General features: G+C 38.0%; 1 protein-coding gene across 12 annotated transcripts in view; it reads left to right on the forward strand.

The window, feature by feature from the left end:
- LOC150091249 (tyrosine-protein phosphatase Lar-like) overlaps positions 1-24,184 on the forward strand; it is a 1,641,114-nt gene that overhangs the window by 1,245,647 nt on the left and 371,283 nt on the right. The window lies entirely within an intron of this gene.

A 24,184-nucleotide genomic window follows, 5' to 3' on the forward strand; every position in this document is an offset into this window, starting at 1 on the left:
CCCTCTAAAATTTTGTACAGTTCCTCATTGATTTATTTAAGCTATCAACTTCTACAACGACAGATAGAAATTTGTTCCAGCAATCAACTACTCGCTGGCTACAGGCAAATTTCTGCACGTCTACTCTACAGCCTCAATTTGAATTTATGCTCCCTCAGGTTTGTAAAATGAGCAAGTGGAAGAATCCCATCAGCATTGGGCCTGCCTGCTCAACTCATTCAAGGCCTTATACACCTCAATCAGATCACCTTGCAGGTGTCTAGTCTCCAGCCACTGCAATTTGCAGAACCTACTGATTAAGCCTTTCTTGTTGAGAGGACCCCTTCATTCTCCTCACCAATCTTGTTACCCTTCTGCTTGCTCGCTCAAGCCACTCTATATCCTTCCTAAAATGAGGCTTCCAGACCTGTACGCAGCACTCAAGGTGTTTCCTGACCATTGCCTTATACAAAGGGATAATCAGCTCCTTTTCCCTACTAGCAAAATTCCTGTATATCATTGACAATACCCCATAACCTGCTCTGGCAGCCTATCTGCATTGTCCAGAAAACTTCATACCTGACTGCACAATTACTCCCAGATCTTTCATTTTCTACCACCCTAAGTGTAGTACCACACAGTTGGTACATTTCTCTGTGGTTTCTTCTACCCATATGCAGTACTTTGCATTTGTCAATGTTAAACTTCAGTTGCCACTTCTCAGCCCATCTGCCCAAATTTTCTAAATACAGTTGCTGTAGCACACCGCTATTACTGTCATTAGCAACCCTGTCAACGTTTCTATCATCTGCATACTTGGACATCGTCTGTAGAAGTGTGTGTTCATGGGCTGAGAAACCTTGATTAGCTTGAAACCTTGATTTTCCTACTGATTAGCATTGCTATAGCAACAGATAGTTAAATACGCTAATAGTTGTTAAATTTTGATAATGCTCCTAAAAACCAAATAACGAACAAACGAACTAGTTAAGTTTTGAAGATGTGTTAGTTTCTCCCAGACATCTGTGGTAAATTTAAATTTTAGATAGACAACCTTTACAAAAGTAAGGAAGAAATAATATCAATGTAAAATTGAAGGCAAGAGCAAAGCAAGTGGAAAAAAAAAAAAAACAACCTTTTGAATAAATGTCCACGGTTAAACTAACACATCTTAAAAACTTACACAAAGCCTCTTCTCCTAAGAGGAGGACTATATATCTATGTGGGAATGTTTGTGGGCTGGGCTGATTTGCGTGTTTTGAAAGCTGTTTCAAAGCTTTCAAAAATGAAAAAAAATGGAATAGTTCATGAGGGTAACCTACTCCCTCTGTCTGAGATTGTCTAACTACAGCCTTGATTGAAGAGTGCTTTAAAAATTCCTCCAGTCTTTGGGAATCAAAAACAGCCCTCTTCAATGAGTGGCAGATGATGTATTCTGCTGATTTAACTGCCATAAAATATATTGTAAAACCGTGCTAAATATAACATTTTAATATGACATAAAACAGTCCAAATTTGCATGCATTAAAACTCTTTAAATATACATTAATGAACACTTAGAAAACTTCAAATCATCTGTGTTCAGGAAAGCTCACACTACTTAGCCTCTGCACAGGAAATGACACATCATGTCATTCAGTGCACAAAGTTACTATCCATGCTGGTGATGTATCTTTTGCATGGTTGTGCAACATCTTTTGGGTCATGTCTGTAAGCAAGCCTTTTAGTAATTACTGTATTAGCATTAATTGAGGCATATATTGCTTATACAGCATCAGCCAAAAAAAAAAAAAAAAACCTTCCCATTTCACCCATCCATTCGCTCCAAAAGTTTGTCTAGTTCTTCCTTGATTTATTTCCTGTTTACTAGCATCTGCTTCCTAGGTGTAATATTTGAAAATAAACTTAACTTTCTTGCCCTCTGAATCACTTGTCTTATAAAACTAAGTATTTTAAGAGTGCTGTCTGCTACAACATGAGGAGCTGATCAGTTTAGACTTCTGCACCTTTAATATGGTCATGTCTAGATTGTTGTCTGTAGTAGGCATGTCCAACTGGAGGCCTTGAACATTGTCTGGCTCTCTGATTTTTGTTGTGTAGCCCTACAGATTGTCACTGTTACACAGGTTAACAGTGCTAAACCTATTTAAAATAATGAATAAATGGTTATCTTAAAGGAGATATAGTAATATAAGATTGAAATAAAATTCATTACTTATAGCGGTCGTTCTCAAACTACTGAGGTTTACGGACCCCTTTAAAAATCAATACAAGTTTGCGGACCCCTTAAAAAAAATTTGCAGACTCCTACTTATGTACATGTTTTTGTGTGTGTGTGTGTGTGTATATATATGTATGAACGCTGGGTTTTCAGAAAAGAAAATAACTCAACTTTATTTTTATACAGATATGTAATAATAACTTTATTTATCATCAATTCACTATACATAGAATGAATAATTTGAAATATGTATACAATTCTATATACTAATCATATCGAAAATTTAAGGTGAGTGGACGTGCTTCGTCAGGGCTCCTCAGTTAAGTGGATTGGATTACTGTTGATTAGTGCTTTTAAATATTTGATTTATTTAGAAATTGTTGGATTATTTTGTTATAGATTTTCATGTAACAGTTTGATTTTTATAATATTATAGATATAATTTTTTATAGTTAATTTTCATTGATATTTAGCTAATTTTATAATGGTAGTTACGAGATCTGCCTTAAACACGTCACAGGGTATCGTGACTCACACAGAAATAGCCAATGGCGATTTACGGGTGAGTCATGATTTAATCCGTTGCAGAACCTGTGGAATGTTTTCCAAGGTCGACCTGGTGACTAATCATAGCTCACCTGGGGATTCTTTTCTTTGTGATCAGTGTAAGGAGTGCACCAATCTTAAATTACAATTCGGTGCACTGATGGAACAATTTGAGGCACTGAAAAAATGGGTGCTTGCACTCGAGAATAATGCATCTGGGAGGTCGTCAGGGACTCGACTCCAGCAATCTACCAAGTGATGCACACCCGACTCTGGTTAAAAAGGACATTGTTTTATTAGGAGACTCCATTGTCAGGGAAACGGGGAATATTTTTTGTAATAAGGATAGGGGAGGTAGAACCAGGGTATGTCTGCCGGGAGCAACTATTAATGATGTCACCAACAGATTGTCAGATTTTAAGGGGGGGGGGGGGTAAAGGGAATATTATTATTCATGTGGGGACTAATGACATTAAACGTACATGATCTGACGGAAAAATACAGGACCATGCTTAGGAAATGCCGCGAGCTAGGCCACAATGTCTGTGTCTGCAATTCTGCCCAGACACGATAGGAGGGATTATATGTTAAAAGCTTTCTGGATTAACTCAAGACTTGAAGGACTCTGCAAGGCTTTAGGGGGGAAATTTCTATCAGCGTGGCCCACACTTGTAGGTAGAAGGAATTTGTTTTTATGAGACGGGATACACTTAAACAAGGTGGTGCAAAAGTTTTTGCCAGTATTATTGAGGATACCTTAAAGGTTCAGGGAAACTGCTAGTTAGGGGGGGGGATGTGGGTAATACTGACATGTGTTTATCTGATAATATTGGTCAAAGTAACTCTTGCACATACCTCAAGAGTTCTTATCTGTTACCCCAACTGGACATATTATCTAGATGTTCTGGGGGCAGAAATGTTTCAAGTGAGCAGGTAGCTAATGCCAGGGAAGAGAGCCTAAAAAACTTCAAGGGTTGTGTTAGGGTAGTTAAATATACAAGAACAGTAAGTCTTAATTGTTTATATAGTAATGTTAGAAGTGTCATCAATAAAATGAGCGAATTCGAATTGCTGGTTAAAACAAGTAATGCAGACATAATAGGGCTTATGGAGACGTGGTGCCACCCGGAAATTGGGGATGATGAGTTTCAGTACGGCTTGTATAATGTATTTAGGAAAGATAGGGTAGATAGAAGGGGTGGTGCGATAATGCTCCTTATCAGAAGCAGCCTGATTGCGATGATAGCTTTCCCGGATTCAGACGTTTCACATGCTAGGATAGAATCTGTATGGTGTGAGATAGTTAGAAACAAAGGTATAATGCGAGTAGGAGTAATCTACAGACCAGGTGATTGTGAAGATTATGACAAAAGCCTCTACATGCAGATGGAATGGGCAAGTAAGCGTCAATGTCTTATTATGGGTGATTTCAATTTGCCTCTAATTGATTGGAGTAAATGGGAAGAAAACTCGACATGGGGAACAAAATTTTTAAATCAACTAGATGACTGTTATATGTAGCAACATATCAGGGAAAGTACTAGAGAAAAGAATATCCTAGACCTCATCATCACTCATGAATCAGATGACATAACAGGGCTGACAGTAGAGGAACCAGTAGCAGGAAGTGATCATGGAGTTCTACAGTGGATGATGATGTGAGAGGTAGCAGCAGTAAAAGGCAAAGGAATGGGTTTTAATTTCAGAAAAGGAAATTACGATGCCTTAAGATACTACATAGCCTCAATTAACTGGGTAGATATTGCACAGAGAATGAATACATTTGAACTATGGTATGCTTTTAAAACATTAATCAAAGATGCCTTGAATGCATATTTACCATTAAAAAAATACTCCACAAGGAGAGTTCCAAGTTGGATGAATAGTGAAGTTGCCACATTACTTGAGCAGAAAAAGGTGGCATGGAAAGGTTACAGAACAATTAAAAAGTACTGAAGCCTATAACAGCTACAAGATGATCTGCAATAGAGCCACAGAAAAGGTTCGACAGGCAAAGGCAGTTTATGAGAAATCACTAGCAAACAGAGCAAAGAGGGGGGGGGGGATAAGGAATTCTTCATATATATAAATGCCAAGAAGAACAGGACAAACCAGATCGGACCTTTACATAAGGGAAAGGGGATAGTATTAAATACACCAGCTGCCGTTGCAGATGAACTCAACAGTTATTTTGCCTCCATATTTACAAATGAAAAACCTTTTGTGGCAATGGGAAATTGTGGGAGTGAAGTTGAAAAATATGTAATTAATGATATTGAAATTTCACAAGATTATTTAATGGAAAAACTTTTGAGCCTACAGGCCAGTAAGGCTCCTGAAGTTGATGGAATATACCCTATAATCTTAAGGGAGGTGGCAAGTGAGTACATTGAACCAGTGAGGCTAATTATGTGAGCATCACTAGGCTCTGGGGAGATTCCCTTGGATTGGAAAAGTGCCAATGTATCTTCCATACATAAGGGTGGCTCTAAGAGTGAAGTGGGAAATTATCGACCTGTCAGTCTGACTTCAGTGGTAGGGAAAATCATGGAGGCAATGATCAAGGGTGGAATTCAGGATCGAATTGAAATTCTCAAGGATACTCAGCATGGTTTTGTAAAGGGAAAATCATGTTTAACAAATCTGGTTCGCTATTTTGAAAGGGTCACTCACAAGCTGGATTTAGGGAATAATTTTGACATTGTTTATTTAGATTTCAGCAAAGCTTTTGACTCAGTCCCACATGAGTGATTGCTTTAATTTCATATTTCAATTAATTTCAATTTTTTAATTTCGTAACAGGTTGGAATCACTGGGAAAATCCTTAGATGGATAGCAGGATGGCTTCAGGGCAGGAGGCAGAGGATTGTGATAAATGGCTATTCTTCAGATTGGGTTGATGTAAGAAGTGGGGTTCCCCAAGGATCAGTATTAGGACCACTGTTGTTTTTAATTTTCATAAACGACATCGATGAAGGGATAGAGGGCGTGATGTCTAAATTTGCAGATGATGTTAAAATTGGTAGAGTAGTTAATGATCACTGTCAAGCTGAGCTTCTTCAGATGAACTTCTTATTCACTTGGTGGAGTTCAGCTAAACCCAGTACTGGGGGAAACGGATTTGGGTGTTACGATACAGTCAGACATGAAATTCTCTGAGCATTGTAAACACGTTGCAAGGAAAGCCCATGGTGTCCTATCGATGATCTATCGAACTTTTGCAAGTTGAGATAGGGATGTGATAATCCCATTATATAAGGCTTTTGTTCGACCACACTTGGAATACTGTGTTCAAGTATGGAGACTGCCTAAAGAAAGACATCGAGCTTCTTGAAAGGGTGCAAAGATGGGTAACTCGCCTGGTGAGATTGGCAAAAGGATGTCCTTATGAAGAAAGACTTCGAATATGTAGGTTGCAGAGTTTGGAAACTAGACACCTTAGAGGAGATTTGATTGAGGTGTTTAAGGCTCTAAGAGGCGTCAGTAAAATGAATGAGGACGAAATTTTCAAGATTATAAATTATGCTAGAACTAGGGGACATAAATTCAAGTTACGGGGGGGAAATGTTTAAATTGGACTGCAGGAAGTTTTATTTTAGCCAGCGAGTTATAAATTACTGGAATAAGTTGCCTACATGGGTGGTAGAGGCTGACAGTTTGGGGAAATTCAAAGATTATCTGGATAGTACCTTCGCGTGAGGGAAGTGCATAGGATGATAGATTTAATTTCCTTTTCTTTATTAATTATTATTATTTATTTATTTTTTTTTATCATTGTTTTATTTGGGTTTTTTTTTTTTTTTTGGCTGGTGCAGCATAAGCCATAGGCTTTCTTGCACCATGCTGCCAATACTAAAGTAATGCTCTATAACGAAATTTGTTGTGATTCTATCAGTATATATCAGTATATTTTTAAGAAAATAAACACATATTACATTGATATCTGAATGTTTTGCAGATCCCCATGGGGGTCTGCAGACCCCAGTTTGAGAAACGCTGATTTATAGGGTCCATCATAAATGTTGATGGTCATAAAATTGCTTTTTTTTTTTTTTATGACGGATAATACACAGCCTTGATTGAAGAGTGCTTTATAAATTCCTCCAGTGATGGGAATCAAAAACAGCCCTCTTCAGTGAGTGGCAGATGACATATCCCACTTAGCTGCCATACAAAAGTGTTTTCATGTAATTGCACTCTGAAACTATAAATTTTACTTCAAAAAATGGACTTGTAAAACAGTGTCTATATTTAGGAAAGTAGAGAAAGCTTCAGTCATTACACTTAAACCAAAATTTTTGTGCAAAGATACTTTTCTGCTATACACCTTTCAGCTGTAGCACAACTGCTACCCATTTAAATGATGATCTACAGGTAATTATGCATTGGGACAAAAAAACATAGTTAACTTCAATTCTAAAACTCAGTTCTGTTCTGTGTAAGTTTTCACAAAAAAAGTCTGTTGCTCCTATGCTCATTTTTCATAACACCCAGATTTCCATACAAGATCAGACAGATATCTTTACTGGAGATTATTCTGACTTTTAGTCTCTGTTGGCACAAGCACTTCATAAATGTTGCTTCCACTGCATCCTAAAAACTGGGTCTTCTTCTTTGCCTTTGGCATTCCTTTTCCTTTAAATATCTATTGACCCTTTGCAAATCTGAAATCTGGCCTACATTAGAATATCATTCATACATCTGGGGTGGTGCCACCAATATTTGAGCATTGTGGCATTAAGAGCAAGTTACTGCTATGAATGGAGGGATGGCTGAGTGGGGGAAGACAGAATGCTACCCCAGGGGCTCACATCTGGTGAGCATGGGCTTGACATACCCACAGTGCTGAGCTGGATATCATCATTCTTCTCTTTCTTGGTGATTTCCTTCTACTTTCTCTCTCTCTCTCTCTCTCTCTCTCTCTCTCTCTCTCTCTCTCTCCCCGGGTAATTTTTTTTTTTTTTCGGGCTGGTGCTGCATAAGCCTCAGGCTTCCTTGCACCATGTGGCTAATAATAAGATTATCAATGGACACTGCTCTTCATGGACTAATGTTATTAGTGAGTGCTTCAAATTATTAGTGAGTGTTACTAGTGGTTCATTATTGAGCCCATTATTTTCTGTATTTATTAATGATAGTGATGAGGATATATCAGGCTTAATGTCTAAGTTTCCGGATGGTACAAAGGTTGGCAGGGTGGTTAATGAAGTAATTAAGGTATGCTGTTGCTGCTGCAACAAGATCTAGAAAAATAAGGCAGATGGGATGAGAAATGGCAGTTGAAGTTTAACATTGACAAGGTACTGCATATGGGTAGCAGTAATCAGAGTAACATACCAGCTGTGTGGTACTACACTCAGGATAGTTAAAAATGAAAAGGATTTGGGGTAATTGTGCAGGCAGATGTGAAATTTTTTTTTTTTTTTTGAGCAGCATAGACAGGCTTACCGAAATTTTTTTTTAGCATGGATAAGGAGGTGATTATCCTCTTGTATAAGACAGTGGTTAGTCCTCATCTTGATTGCTGCATACAGGGCCGAAGGCCTCATTTTAGGAAGGATGTAGAGCTGCTGGCATGGTGCAGAGAAGGGAACCAAGATTGGTGAGAGGAACAAAGGGGTGCTTTTACCAATAAAGGCTTCAGTTCTGTAAATTGAAGACTAGGCACCTGTGGATGAGATCTGATTGAGGTGTTTAAAGCCTTGAATGGATTGAGTTAGCTAAATGTTGACTTTCTTCCTCAGACTATGCACATGAAGGCATATAAATTCAAACTGGGGAAGGATATTTCAGAATAGATGTGCAGAAGTTTGACTTCATCCAACAGTGGTTAATTGCTGGAACAAGCTTCTTTTCATTGTTACAGAACTGAATAGTGGGAAGAAGTAGAAAATCTATTGGAGGGGATGGATAGATGAAGTGAATTTTTTTTTTTTTTTTTTTTGACTGATGCTGTTATAAGCTTGCTTTCTTGCACCATTTGCTACTCCTAATATTAAGGTTATTTACCAAAGCAAAATTGATTTTGCTTTGATAATTTAATCATTGATAGCATATGTTATGGTCATAAAAAATAAAAAGCATCATTTATTGAGTAATTATACCAGCCACCAAAATTACACAAAAATGTTTTGTTGGTCAGATGAAAGTGACTCATAGGAGAAATGAAGATGCATATTGAAATGTTAGTGGCTGTTTCAAAAACTAGAGATATAGCCAATATTTTATGCATACATTGATAAAAATGATGTATAGCCTAACTTAAATCTTTCTTAAATGTATAAAATTATTTCTATAGTCAAGAGCGATCTATGTTTAATGGAAAAAAATTCAGTTATTTTCTATAATAGAGCAAGTATTAGCATTAGCAGAGGCATATGATGCAAGAAAGCAAGCTTATGTAGCATCGGCCAAAAAAAAAAAAGCTCCCATTTCATTCCTCCATTTGTTCCAAATGCCAGCTCAGCCTTAAATTTATTTAGGCTATCAACTTCCACAACAAATGATGGAAGTCTCTTCCACCAATCAACTACTTGCAGACTAAAGGCAAATTTCTGCACATCTATTCTACAACTGTCTTTCTTCAACTTGAATCTGTGCCCCCTCAGATTCTTAATCTGAGCAAAAGGAAGAATCCCATCAGCATTTAGCTTGCTCAACCCATTCAAGGCTTTATTATTATTATTATTATTATTATTATTAATAGCCATATGATGCAAGGAAGCCTGAGGCTTATGCTGCACCAGGAAAAAAAAAAGTTCCCGAGTTACCCTGCGAGAGAGAGAGAGAGAGAGAGAGAGAGAGAGAGAGAGAGAGAGAGTCAAAAGTAGAAGGGAATCACCAAGAAAGAGAAAAATGATGATATCCAGCTCAGGACCCTATACACCTCATTCAGATCACCTCGCAGCTGCCTACTCTCCAGGCACTGCAATTTGCAGAACTTAAGCTTTTCTTGGTAAGAACATCCCCTTTGTTCCCCTAACTAGTCTTGTTGCCCTTCTTTGTACTCGTTGTAGCAACTTTACATCCTTCCTAAAATTAGGCCTCCAGACCTGTACACGGTACTCTAGGTTTTGCCTGGCCATTGCCTTGTATAACGGGATAATCACATCCCTGTCCCTGCTAGCAAAATTCCTACATATCATTGACAAGACTCCATGACGTGTCCTGGCAGCCCGTCTGCACTGCTCTCAATCTTCATATTTGACTGAACAATTACCCCCAGGTCTTTTTCACTTTCCACTTCCCTGAGTGGCACCTCCGTAGCCACTCAGGGAAGTGGAAAGTGAAAAAGTGCGTAGCATACGCTTCTTAATTAGACCGGGGTTCCAGCCGATGACCACCAAATACGGAGGATGTGGAAAGGTCAGGGAATGACCACCGCATATCACCGGAGCAATATGGCCTTAGTTGCTAATGCTCCTAAAAAAAAAACAAATAACTTCCCTGAGTGTAGTACAACACAGTTGGTACGTTTCTCTTTGGTTATTGCTACCCATATGCAGTACGTTGCATTTGTCAATGTTAAACTTCAGTTGCCACTTCTCAGCCCGTTTGCCCAACTTATCTAGATACAGTTGGAGTAGCATACTGTCTTTACTGTCGTTAACAACTCTGCCAACCTTTGTATCATCTGCAAACCTGAACATTAAACCTGATATACCTTCATCAATATCATTGATAAATATAGAAAACAATGGACCCTACACCAAACCCTGGGGAACTCCACTAATAATATTTGTCCACGAAGAGCAGTGTCCATTGATTACCACTCTCTGTCATCTCCTACTCAACCATCCCTTTATCCATTGTAGCAACTTACCCTTAATGCCATACTTCTCCAATTTGTACAGCAGTCTTCCATGTGCAACAGTATCAAAAGCTTTCCTGAAATCCAAATATATGATATCAAAATTATTTTTGGCATTCAGTTCCGTTGTGACTACATCATAGTATTCAATCAGATTGGTCAGACACGACTTCCCCTTAACAAATCCATGCTGTGTCCAAGCTATAACTGAAGTCTTGTCTAGATGATCCTGCAATGCTTCTTTAACCAGTGCCTCCATTAATTTCCCTGGAACAGAAGTTAAACTAACAGGTCTGTAATTACCTGTGTCTTCCTTTGATCCTCCTTTGTGGATCGGGGTCACATTTCACATCTCCACTTCATGGGTACCTCTCCTGAGTCCATGGAAGCTCTCATAATTATGACTAAGGGTTTGCTTACTTCCTTTGTTGCCTCCTTTAATATAACTGGATAGATCCCGTCCACCCCAAGTGCCTTTTTTGTTTAACTTCAATTTCTCCTGCACTTTGCTCTCGGCCCTGGGTGTCAAGCGTTCTGTGGCCAATCGATTTCTAAAAGCAATTTCTGCAAAGAGCATTTGAGCGAACATTCTATTTTTTGTTTCAAAAACTGTTTTCTTGATTTTATTTGTATATCAGAGTAGCACTTTCACTCTACAAGAAGTTGGCAGAGGCCCAGAAAGGGAACTCACCTTCCTGTTTCTTTTTTCTATAAATACTAATTTACTAACTACTTGGTCACCTAGTGGCACTGCTCCTGCCTCCCCGTGGGGAAGCCGGTAACCTGAGTGGTAAAGATAAATCCCTAGGGCCAAGTGGCGCCATCATGTATTCTACAAATTTTCCACCCTTAGAGCCTTCAGGCTCAAGGCAAGAATCCTGTCATGATAACAATAGTTAACCTAAAAGGCTTCAAACAGAAACATACTGTCCAGACATTCCTCATTTTTTGGTGATACATTCTCTGTCCACCCAGCCTATGGGTAAGTTATCTCCATTCATGATTCAAAGACATGTGGAATCTATCGCAGGATCATCAAAAATGGTAAAGCGACTGCAATCTGGAGATCTCCTGATTGAAACAGCCGCCACCACCACCAGACATTCGGAGTGGCTATTAAAGACAACGACATTTGGTGGGTCGCCAGTATCTGTTACTCCCCACAATACCTTAAATTCATCAAAAGGTGTCATCACAGAATGGGACTTAATTACAGTGTCTGAGGAGGAATTAGTTCAAGAATTTAGCAATCAAAAGGTAATCAGTGTTAAAAGAATAATGACAAAAAAAGATGAAAATCTCGTTCCATCATTTTAACTTTTAATCTCCTGATTTGCCATCCTCAGTAAAAGCAGATATTTAAACTGCAAAATTTGCCCATACATCCTGAATCCTCTTTGCTGTTTTAAATGCCAGAAATAGGGCCATTCACAGCAGGTATGCCGAGGTAATGCCATCTGCCATATTTGTGGATCAAAAGATCATACACAAGCAGATTGTCCAGCTGCAGTTCCCATTTGCCCCAACTGTAAAGGCAGTCACCCTGCCTTTTCTAAATCTGTGGAATGTGGAAAACAGGTAGGAAAATCCAAAAATACAAAGCAGAACATTAAGTCACATATCCTGAGGCACGAAGACAATGGACAGTGGTAATCAATGGACACTGCTCATCGTGGACTAATGTTATTAGTGGAGTCCCTCAGGGTTCAGTGTTGGGTCCATTATTGTTTTCTGTATTTATAAATAATATTGATGATGGTATATCAAGCTTAATATCCAAGTTTGCAGACAATACAAAGGTTGGCAGGGTTGTTAAGAACACTACTGACGCTATGCTGCTGCAACAGGATCTGCAAAAGTTGAGCTGATGGACTGAGAGGTGGCAAATGAAGTTTAACATTGACAAATGTAAAGTACTACATATGGGAAACAGCAACCCCAGAGCAACGTATCAACTCTGTGGTACTACACTGACAGTTGTAGAGAATGAAAAGGACCTGGGGATAATTATGCAGGCAGATATGAAGTTCTCTGAGCAGTGCAGACGAGCTGCAAGAGTAGCTCATGGTGTCTTGTCAATGATATACAGGAATTTTTCTAGCAGGGATAAGGAGGTGATTATTCCCTTGTATAAGGCAATGGTCAGGCCACACCTTGAGTACTGTATAGAGGTCTGGAGGCCTCATTTCAAGAAGGATGTAGAGCTGCTGGAACGAGTACAGAGAAGGGCAACAAGATTAGTGAATGGAACAAAGGGTTGCTCTTATGAAGAAAGGCTTTAGTTTTGCAAATTACAGTGTCTGGAGACTAGGCACTGGTGAGGTGATCTGATAGGGGTGTATAAAGCCTTGAGTGGTTTTAGCATGCTCAATGCTGATGGGATTCTTCCTCTTGCGCAGAATAATCACCTAAGAAGGCATAAATTCAAATTGAGGAAAGACAGATGTAGAATAGATGTACGGAAATTTGCCTTTAGGCAGTGGGTAGTTGGTTGGTGGAACAGACTTCCATCCCTTGTTGTGGAAGTTGATAGCCTAAATAAATGTAAGGCTCAGCTGGACAAGTATTTCGAACGAACAGAGGGGTGAAGTGGAAGTTTTTTTTAAGCTAGCTTTCTTGCATCATATACCTCTACTAATGCTAAGACGAATAATGTTGACCATGCCTAGTTCATCTTATGCCTTTCGCACCCGAAGTTTTCATACAACTGCAATTCAAACAGATGTGTCAATAACGCCTAACGTCTCACTATCTCTCTAATTGGGTAAAAGCAACTTTATCAACCACTGGAAAAGAAAATTCTAAAACTAGCAATGCTACCAACACCCCAATTAGTATCCCAACTGATACTCTGACAGTCTCAAATGACACAGAAAAATTTAAACCTACTAAAGACAGTAAGGAAACTGATCCATCCACCAACGATGTGGATGTACACCCAAATTATGAAGAACTTATCCTAGAACTCCATGATAATGACACTATGGATACTGGATGCCCCTTATTCCCAAAAAAAGGAAAAAAATGCCCTGCATACAAAAAACAGTCAGATGAATCATCCTCAGCCAAACCAAAATAATGCCTAACATCATACAGTGGAACTGTAGAGGACTGAGCAGCCATTCTGATGACTTAAGGGATTTAATCGGTCAGTTTGATCCCATAAATATATGCCTATAAGAAACATTCTTGTCACTCCAAGTTTCGCCGAAATTCTCAAATTATATTATATACAGATGAGATAGGAGCCAAGAGTCTCCTGCCAATGGAGGAATAGCCATTCTTGTAAATTCTAATAACTTCCAGAATGATCCAATTAAGAACCACACTAGAAGCTGTGACAGCTCGGATTCTTTGTATTCCAGAGTCTTTATATCGAAGCACATGATCCTCCATTACATCTTCATAGGAAATCATTACTGCTCCACTACTGCTAAGATCTAGTGTCTTCCATCTCACCCCAGTTGGGAGTATCTTTATAATACTTGGTGGGATTTGTTTTATGAGAGCAAGCCAAATGAAACCAGACCTGCTACACTCAGGATTAAAGAGCTTTCTCAGAGTTGGAATATCAATTTAAGCATTATTTTTCAGGATGCAACTGCGCCTGTTCCACCTTGGACATACGTTTCTGCCTCTCATGATATTTTCTGGAGTGGGGAAAGAATACATACTGTGCATTCCTTTAATATCAGACAGTTGCACTTAGCTCACACTACTCTGAACTCCCATGTCTGTAAAATCTATACTGACGGATCCAAAACAGCCAGTACGGTTGGTGCTGTGGCAGTTTTTCTTCTCTATTGGTTACAGCCTCATTACCATTAGGCTGCAGCATCTTCACAGCCAAATTATAGGCCATCAAATTAAGCACATAGTAAAATTATTGAATTTTCCATATCACATGCCATAATTTATACTGACTCCCTCAGTGCTGTTTCTGCCATAAGGAAGAATTTCTCATCTTCTCATCCTACCTTGAAACACATTCATTCACAGCTATTTTCCTGCAGTTTGTCCAATCAGTCAATCAGTTTTTGCTAGATCCCTGGCCATTCTGGCATTCCAGGAAATGAAATTGCGGACCTCTCAGCTAAACATCCTCAAGCAGCTGTTCCAGAAGATACTCTGGTTCCTTACACTGATTATAAGCTTGTTATTTGCAAATCAAGTTACAAGAATTGGTCACAGATCTGGAAAAGTAATACTGACAGTAAACGTTACCAGATAAAGCAAGAACCAAAGCTGTGGCTCTCGGGCTTTCAACAAAACAGATGAGAGGAAGTGGTACTGGCAAGACTCAGATTTGGACACACTCATCATGCCCATCTGTTCCTGCTACTGGGAGAAGATACACCCCAGTGTTCATTCTGTGACAGTCAACTTACTGTTAGGAATTTTCTGTTTAATTGTCCTTTATATTCAACCATACGCTCAAACACTTTTCAGTTGGTCTCTAGGCTGCAGCATGTCCAATCAGTCTCTCACATGATTTAACTCATATCCTGGGAAATGATGCAAACATAGAAGAACTTGTAATCTGTTTAAAATGTATTGGCCTATACAGGAGTATTTAATTTAACATGTACAGCGGTATATTGGCGCCTCCATAGCCAGGTGGGAAGGAGCAGCAGTGCGTAGCACACACTTCTTGATTAGACCGGGGTTCGAACCTGTCACCACCAAATACGGAGGATGCGGAAAGGTCAGGGAATGACCACCGCATATCCCCGGATTTCTATGGCCTTAGTTGCTAATGCTCCTAAAAACCAAATAACAAACAACAACGGTATATTTTGACTAAATAAACTATGAGCAGACACAATTTGGCCTCAGTAGCCCTTGTGTCGTTAACCAAATACCAACAAAAACTTTGCTCTCAGTTATTACAAAATCACTTAGCTCCCTGTTAGAGTTTGATAAAGTCTGGCACTCCTGCAGAACCCCCTCTTGAATAACTCCTCATGTGTGAATGTAGATGCAAAATACTCATTCAGTTTATCAGCTACCTGAGCATGATCATCATCCCCTCTATGTTAAGTGGTCCAATCTGATTCATCCCTTTCCTTCTAGAGTTTACATAAGCAAAGAACTCTTTGCTGTTTTTCTTTGCATCCTTTGCCAAGGATTTCTCTCGTAATCTGCCTTCACATGCCTCCTTTGTGACTTGATTACAGACTAGTTTGTGTGACAGATAATAATTTTTTTATTTGTGCTTTCATGGGATTTACCCTAAGCTAACATTCCATATAGATAGTGAATGCTGATTTCTCATAGTCTGTTTTATTAATAGCTGCAGTGTGCTCTGCCAAACAAATTTCTGTTTTCCTCTTATGTAAACACTGTCAGATTTCTGACACTGTTTCTAATATAATGTTATCTTTCATATACAGTATAAGTGTCAAAACATTGCATGAGATTGCTCTTTGATTTCTGTCTTGAATAATTATTCATTTAAAATTGAAAAATATTGACCACTACATATTGGTTGTTGTCAGATGCATTATAATTCCAGCAGAAAACCTGAAATCAACCCTGTGATGGAACAGCAAGACAACTACATGTATAAGAAATATTGCTACATTATGTAGGGGATGAAATGTCAGAATTAACTTTATGTGAATGAAATGCAAAGGACAAAGAAAAGTTGCATTTCAGGTTGTGTAATGGCCATCGAAAGAATTAATTTTGATAAATCAGCGGTTGAATTCTATCCACTGTGTGTGAATCCCATTAAGACAAATAATCAGTTCTTTCACTCACTTCTATTACAGAAATTGTTTGAATCTCTCCTCATCATGTATTGTGTTCAACAAAGACTGTAGTTTAACTGTACAGCTCCAGTTTTTTGAAATAATAATTGCTAGATAAGAGTGCTGGAGGAAATGTAACTAGTTTCTGTGGAGTTCTGCAGTCTACTACAGATCACTAGATAGATAGAAGTCTTATGCATAGACAACTGAAGCTCAATTTGTTGCAATCTGGCAAGTATATCTGTCACCACCCACACACACACACACACACACCAAAGCAACCAGATAAATGATAAAAATAGTATAGATTCTCAAAAGCTTTGTGATTATAATTTTTTCTGTAGTTATAGTTTTCTTTTAGAGTAAACTATAACAACAAAAAAAATGTAGTCAATTCAATTTACCAGAGTTTCCAATATCACGGGGGGAGGGGGGGGGGTGATCTTTCTGTAGGGTGCATGTTTAATTTTTTGTTTTTCCACTAATTCTCTATTTTCCTTAATTTCTTTCAATCTTTATTCTCTTCTTTTTTTTTTTTCTAGCCTGTTTCTGTATGCATATTATGTCTTACATTTTGTGTTTTTACTTCTCTTCTGTTAATTGAATTTTATGTGTTTTGTCATTGTTTAATCATTATAAAATGAAGTGGATGTATACTATTTTTGAATCAGTTTCTAATCATAAAATCGCCTGGGTTCCTATCATTTTTATCAGGACTTTGTCATTTATGTATTCTTCTTTATTGAGTGTCAGAACATTGTGTTTGTCATTAACTTAATTTATAGTAGACTGTCAGTGTTACTTTAATTCTGTGTTTATTCCAAAGGTTGTTTTACAGTGAACAACTGAGGGTAAGATAGAATGTACTGAAACAGTTTACATACAGTATAGATGGTAATGCATAGATAAAGTGCACATTTAACTTATTTAGTGTGAATTCTTGTTATAGTGCCCCTCCCCAAAAATACAATTTATTTTGCATTAACCTGCAAGCAATTTTAATTTTAATACTTACCATATACACAATTAAAATCAGCTTAAAACTGGATAAATTATCACATTACAGATATAATATTACAAACACAGATACCAGTGCAGTGATATACTACAAACAAAGCATACGATAGAAATTGACATTGGCCCTCTTAGAATCCAGCCATGGAATTATAAATAGCAGTGTTTTTAATGCATAATAATAATGATTAACTAATGTGTAATGTATGTATTTAGTTAAAGATATGGTATAAATACTATTCTATGATCACATTCTTGCAATAGCTACTTCTTTCTCTTTTAGAAATGAAATAAATATGTATACACAGTAACCTGTACAAAATTCAGATGTAGTATATCAAATGGTTAAAAGTCATGTATTACAATGTGTCTTAGCTGATAAAATTCTTAATCAACATTGTATAGTAACTGGTAACAACTAAGAATTCATACAATACAATACACACTATATTAGACACATGTGGACATGTGTATATGTAAAGGGCGGCTTCTAGAACGTTTGTTCAACTCCACCTCGTATCTCTGTGAAGAACAGTATCACTACAAATGGGCCAGATATGTGTGTGACGTCGGTTTGTGTGTATTATGCGTGTGTTCTGTTGTTCTGTTCTGGCCGCTTGGCTACCCAGAAGCATCAGTCACCTGGACAGATGATTCTGGGTACTTGTCCACACCACGTGAAGTTGGGCCAGTCCATGTAAAGCCCATACTGTCTCAAGAGAGATTCTGACCCACCTGATGTTATCAGAAGGTAGGTCAGGATCCTCTGGGGGGCCCATTCCAGAGGGGGGGAAAACGATCACCCATGGTGCTGGATATGGAACCGAAATTAATAAAATAAAACATTTATAAAAATAAATAAATAAATAATTAAAAAAAGGAAAGTGATGCTACTAAAAAAGAAAGCAAGCACTTAATTTTGTCTGCAGGCCGAGGAAAAATTTCACTTCTTGAGGATTTGAGTTTATATATTATTAAAGGAGATCTAACCAGCTATGCATCAGCAGGACCATTGTGCTGCATTCTGTTGAGATCTGTCGACGCTGAATGCCTTCGAAGAAATACGCCTTGAGCGAAAGCCTGAAGAATGAGATATGACTCCAAACTTTGAAGCAGAGACGACTCCTGTCCTGGTTGAAAATTAGTAAGTGCATGAAGAGGAAGTCTGAGATCGTCATACAGGGAGCAATGAAACAAGATGTGATCCCAACTCTCTGGTGATCCACACGAACAGAGGTCTGTTTGTGATAAATTGAACCTAAAAAGACTCTGGTTCATTGATCCATGTCCTGTCAACAGGTAGGACGTGAATATGTCCATGCAGAACAACAATCGAACACGTTTATCAAGGAGAAATGAAACTTGTGGTATAAATTTTCTCGTTGTTGCACCAACGGGAGCTGTATCCCATCGAGACTGCCAGATGTTAACTAACTCGTTCCACAGTCTCTTTCTTTCTCTTTTAGCATCATCTTGAAGGTTGATGGTTATTCCAAGAAATTCGGTCTCAATCTGCTTTTTCAGTCTGTATAAAAATCCTCTATAAGTAATTTGCAAGTCTAAAGGTAATGTTCCGGCTAGTACTTGCAGAGCTTGCGTTGAGACTGTCCTGCATGCCTTAACTAAACACCGCAAGATGGTTCTCTGCAATGAGGTGAGTTTTGCTTTGAAATGTTTGAGCCGTGCCCTGTGAAACCATGTACTAGCAGCATACGTGATTAGAGGGAGGAAAACTGCATTGTAATAGATCCTTAAAGTTTTATTGGAGAGCCCCCATTCAACACGGGACACCCTAACAATTGCATCAGTAAATCTACGTATTTTAGATGATAAGTTTGTCAAGTGAGGAATAAAATTGAGACTGGAATCAATTACCACTCCTAGAACCTTGTACTCTTTAACTATGGGGAGACGAATGTTGTTGATCTTTACCAACGGAGGATGAGAGATATCTAACTTTGATCCAAGAATCATCATCTTTGTTTTTGACAAGCTGATTTTAAGCTTATTGGCCACAGTCCAATCGTAGAGATCCTGGAGAACAAAATTTGCAGTAGTTTCAAGATCGGCTCTAGAGTTACCATTTACCAAGATGGTGAGATCGTCTGCATGCGCTATTATTTTGACGTTATCGAAAGATCAGGAGAGCCACTGCTGCAGCACCATGTTCCATGTAAAAGGAACTATATTAGACAAACAGAATTTGATGGATTGACATATCAATATCAATTACAATACAAATTCCATCACCACAATGACTAAGTGGCAATATTTTCATCTACCATGATGGGTTTTGTAATTGATATCATTAATATTTTGAGCAACCATCTAAGTCATTTGCAAAAGCATGGCTCTTTTTAACAGGAAGTTAAGATAAGTAACTTGAGTAACCATAATGGAGAGTGGAGAAAATATAGTAAAACCCCAAAGGAACAATTAGTCTACCTACACTGAACAATGCAGCGCAGGTGTTTAGTTGGTCATTTTAATTGATAACAGCTGAAGTGATGGTGGACTCACTACCACTCTGAACTTAAAAATTTCACTCAAATATTATAAGATATTAGAAATAATATAAAACAAAACCATAAAAATTAAAAGAAATGTTGAATCGAGTACCTCATTATGTTCTTGGAAGGGCTATTAGAGAGAGAGAGAGAGAGAGAGAGAGAGAGAGAGAGAGAGAGAGAGAGAGAATGTCTAGTCCTCGGAAGAGAAACAAAATGTATGAATTGAAATTACATTTATGTAGGCAGAAATTTAAATGCCTATCAAAAAAAAATTATTAAAGATTTGAAAGAAAGAAATATTTCTGGATCAGAAAGGTCTTGAAATATGTGTGTGTTTGTTTGTTTGTGTTTTTTTATGAAAACCCCAAACACGAGAGGTATTAGAACCTATAGTACTTACGTGCATGGGTTGGAGGTTGAAAAGATGAAAGAAAATGTTTGTTGACATTAGACTTGAACTTCTGTAGACTGTAATTTTCAGGAAATATGTATGAAGGAAGGTTGTTCCAGAAAACGGCAGTTGAATGAATAAATGAGGAAGATGAAAAAGTTGGTTTGAAGTTGGACAGTAAACGGATGTTGGCTGATGGTGGCATGTGTTCAGACTGTTTTGAAAGAGAGTGGGAATTATAGAAGCCAATTCAGAAGAACAGTGCCCATGGAAGTATCTGTAGAAAACGCATGCAGCAGACACAGTACATCTATGAGACAGAGAGTGGAGACACTCTGTTCAAGATGAGTCATTAATTAACCTAACTGCCTTCTTCTGAATGGAATCTAGAAGCCTGAGAGAGGTTTTCAGGGCACTATCCCAGATGTGGGAACAATATTCCATGTTAGAGTGGATTTACGATTTGTACAGAGTGAACAGCTGTTTGGTAGAAAAGTAACGCCGAGAGCGAAAGAGAAAACCAAGTTTTTTTAGATGCAGAGGAAGCAATAACAGGGAGAGGTTTCTCAAACTGGAAAGTGGAATGCAATGTGCTATAATCAGCAAAACCTATCATCAGCAAAACTATGGATAGGATTTCCAGTCAATCGGAGGAGGTCATTAATATACAAGAGGAAAAGAGTGGGGGAAATAAATGAACCTTGGGAGACACTGGCATTAGTGGAGAAGTTAGAAGACAGAGAGCCATCTACCATCACCCTCAGTGAGCGATCAGAGAGAAAACTGGATAACCAATTACAAAAAACAGATGGCAAACCATAAGATGGAAGCTTGTTTAGAAGACCTTTAGCCAAATATGATCAAAAGCCATTGAGATATCAAGAGGAACTGCTTGTGTTTCACCAAACGTTTCCATTGAATTTGGCCATAAATGGGTAACATAAGCCAGAATATCACCAGTGGATTGACACTGACGATCGTTGATCAGACGGAAGGTTTCTAGATAGTTTGAATTGGTGGTTAATTGATTTCTCCATTACTTTAGAAAGCGTAGAAGTAATTGCAATGGGACGATAATTGGATGGGAGGGATTTGTCACCTTTTTTAGGAACTGGCTGGATATGAGCAAATTTCCAAGCAGAAGGAAAAACACCTTTGGAATAAGAAAGTAAAAAAAGGCAGCAGAGAACAGGAGTAAATTCAGGAGCATAGGTTTTGAGAACAAGTGGAGAGATACCATCAGGACCTGGAGCTTTCTTAGCATCAAGGTTCATCAAAATCCTCCTGACATTCTTTTGACGGAAGACCACAGGAGTCATTGAATGGAGCATGCTAGGAATGGTGGGAGGTGTTTTACCAAGATCCATTAATACAGGAGTTGGAAAAAACATGGGATGCTAGCAGGTCAACTTTATCCTTGGCTGAAGTGAAAATAGAACCATCTGGTTTTGACAGAGGTGGGAGCAGAGATGGGTAAAAGTTGTGGCCAATAGCATTTGGCAAGAGACCAGAATGCTTGGCTACCATTAGGGCAAGAAATGTTTTCTACTCTTAGTCTGTTCAAAATCTAGTTTGGACTGATTAATAACTGCTTTACAATTGTTGCAAGCTTTGGTATAGGCAGAAAATTAAACTGAAGAATTGGAAACAAGCCAATTACAATATGCAACATTCTTCTCTTGAACAGCCTTAGCACATTTATTGTAAAATCAAGGTTTAGATAAAGGAAGAGATTTTAAAGTGGAGTGTGGAATAAAGGATTCCATTCCTACAAGAATAATTTCACTGACACAATCTGAACAAACGTTGACATCAGAAGTTTTGAAACAGTAATCCGACCAAGGAAAAGAAGAAAGGAAATCTCGCAGGTCATCCCATTTTGCATTCTTGTAATTCCAAAAAATACGAGGTTGGGAATAGCCATGAGATAAAGGCTCCATTGGAGAAGAGACAATCACCAAGTTGTGATCTGAAGTGCCTAAAGGATCTCTCACTTCGACCGTGTACTTAGAAGGGTTGTTTGTGAGAAAAAGATCAAGCGTGTTGGCTGTATGGTTAGGATTGTCTGGTATTCTTGTAGGTAAATGAAAAATCTGTGCAAGGTCATTAGTAATTACAAAAGCCTCAGCATCTCGACCAGCTGGGTTAAAATCACCAAGGAAAATTACCTCACTGTTAGGAAAGTTGGACTGGAGAAAGTCAAGTTGCAAAGAGAGGAAATCAGAGTTCCAATTTTTATCTTTGCATTGAAGACAGTTGGTAGAGCACATCAACAAAAATTATCACTGACTCTGATTAAAATGTATTCACCATTATGTAGTGAACTCATTTAACTCAGTGGTAGAAGACTTTTGATGGGAGGGTTTAAATATGTTCATCTGGGAACATTAGTTCTCTACCTTTTAGGAAAATTAGGGGTTTCTCTAATCAATCCTTACTGACTAAACATGTTTGTAACATGTTCTTTGCTGCTCCACTCCAACTGATGCAACAGAATTTTCCACGTTTAGACTGAGCATCATGTCTGCACATATGCACAAAGCAAACCTAAAGAAGTGAACCTGCTGCAGAGCAGTTCCAAAAAAGAGTTTACTAAGCTAGATCTGAAACTACTCAACTGATGACATCCTGTAAAGGAAAATTTCCTCTGTGGAAGTCATTTGTTCAGGCCTGAATTTTGGAACATAAACAATTTTTTCTAAGCATTGGTACTGACCTAGTTCTTGTCCCAGTCAGTTTCCATTTGAAGAGAAACCTTTTCAGCATGAGAATGTTCAAGGTAACTGTAGTGCAATATCTCCATCCAGGATTTGCCACCATTATCCAACCAGAGCCATAGCTACCCTCCATGTCTCAGCTGCTAGGTCCACTAATACAGATGCACAACTCATTAATGGAGTTGGATCACCATAGATATTATATGCTTACTTTTTTTTTGTACATCTATAGGATTTATTCCAAATATAAAACTGGCTTCGTCATAGGCTGTTGCTTTTCTCTTTACCAGATAGTAATTGTCCAGAGATTGTTGGCTGCAGATATTCTTTTTGTTTAATTAATTGCATTCAATTCATTTTAAATTGCAATATAATTTTAATTTACATTCTTTGGTTTGTATGTTGTATTTTATGTTAGCAGGAATTCAGTATTTCTGAACTCTCTGTGCATAGTTAGGTTTTACATATAGCATCTTATCCAGTGACATTAAATCTCCTTCCAACCCCCTGTCTGTTAGATGCTTTTCATACAGAATGGTCTTTTGTGTGTGGGGGGTGAGTCACATTCCTTTGGTTGTAATTTCATAATATTATTACATGATCATGTTCAAGATCTGAATTTATATTAAAAAAATATATCAGGCAGAGCTCTTAGGTTCCAATTTGCTGTAGCAGAAAATTCTGCTACAGCAAATTGGAACCTAAGGTATTGGTACAGAGGTAGCATTGTTTTATAAATATCAGAATGAATTAATATCAGTGAAGATTTTATTTCATTTATCAATACATATAGTGGTTTTGTATTTTGACAATAATGTTATGAAGTCTTTGGGGGTAGAACATATATAGAACGAATGGTATATTATTGTAGATTCATCAAAATTGAGTTTGAAGTAGTCTTCTACATAATCAAGACATATACCCATCTGTCCTATCACACAAGCTGTTCATATGAAAGAATGCCATGAAAATATGCATGTTTCATTTAAAAAGTAAAAAAAGAGCATTTGTTTATGTTTAATTTGTAGTGCTTGATCTGAAAGTGATAGCACTTCTTGGGGGCATAGCTGTACTTCACAATATATTACTGCCTTTTGCATTAGTTGGACAGATGAGCAGAAGATATGCATTACTTAGTTGAAAAATGGCCTGTTAAACAGTTTAGTTCCAGAGAACAAAAAATTAACTGTACCAGCCTCTTATAAGTAGATAAAAGTTTTGTTTGTTTTTTTCCCTAACCCAA

This window comes from Mastigoproctus giganteus, chromosome 1 (assembly GCF_048544385.1).
Source record: "Mastigoproctus giganteus isolate SK-2022 chromosome 1, ASM4854438v1, whole genome shotgun sequence".
Taxonomy (NCBI): domain Eukaryota; kingdom Metazoa; phylum Arthropoda; class Arachnida; order Uropygi; family Thelyphonidae; genus Mastigoproctus; species Mastigoproctus giganteus.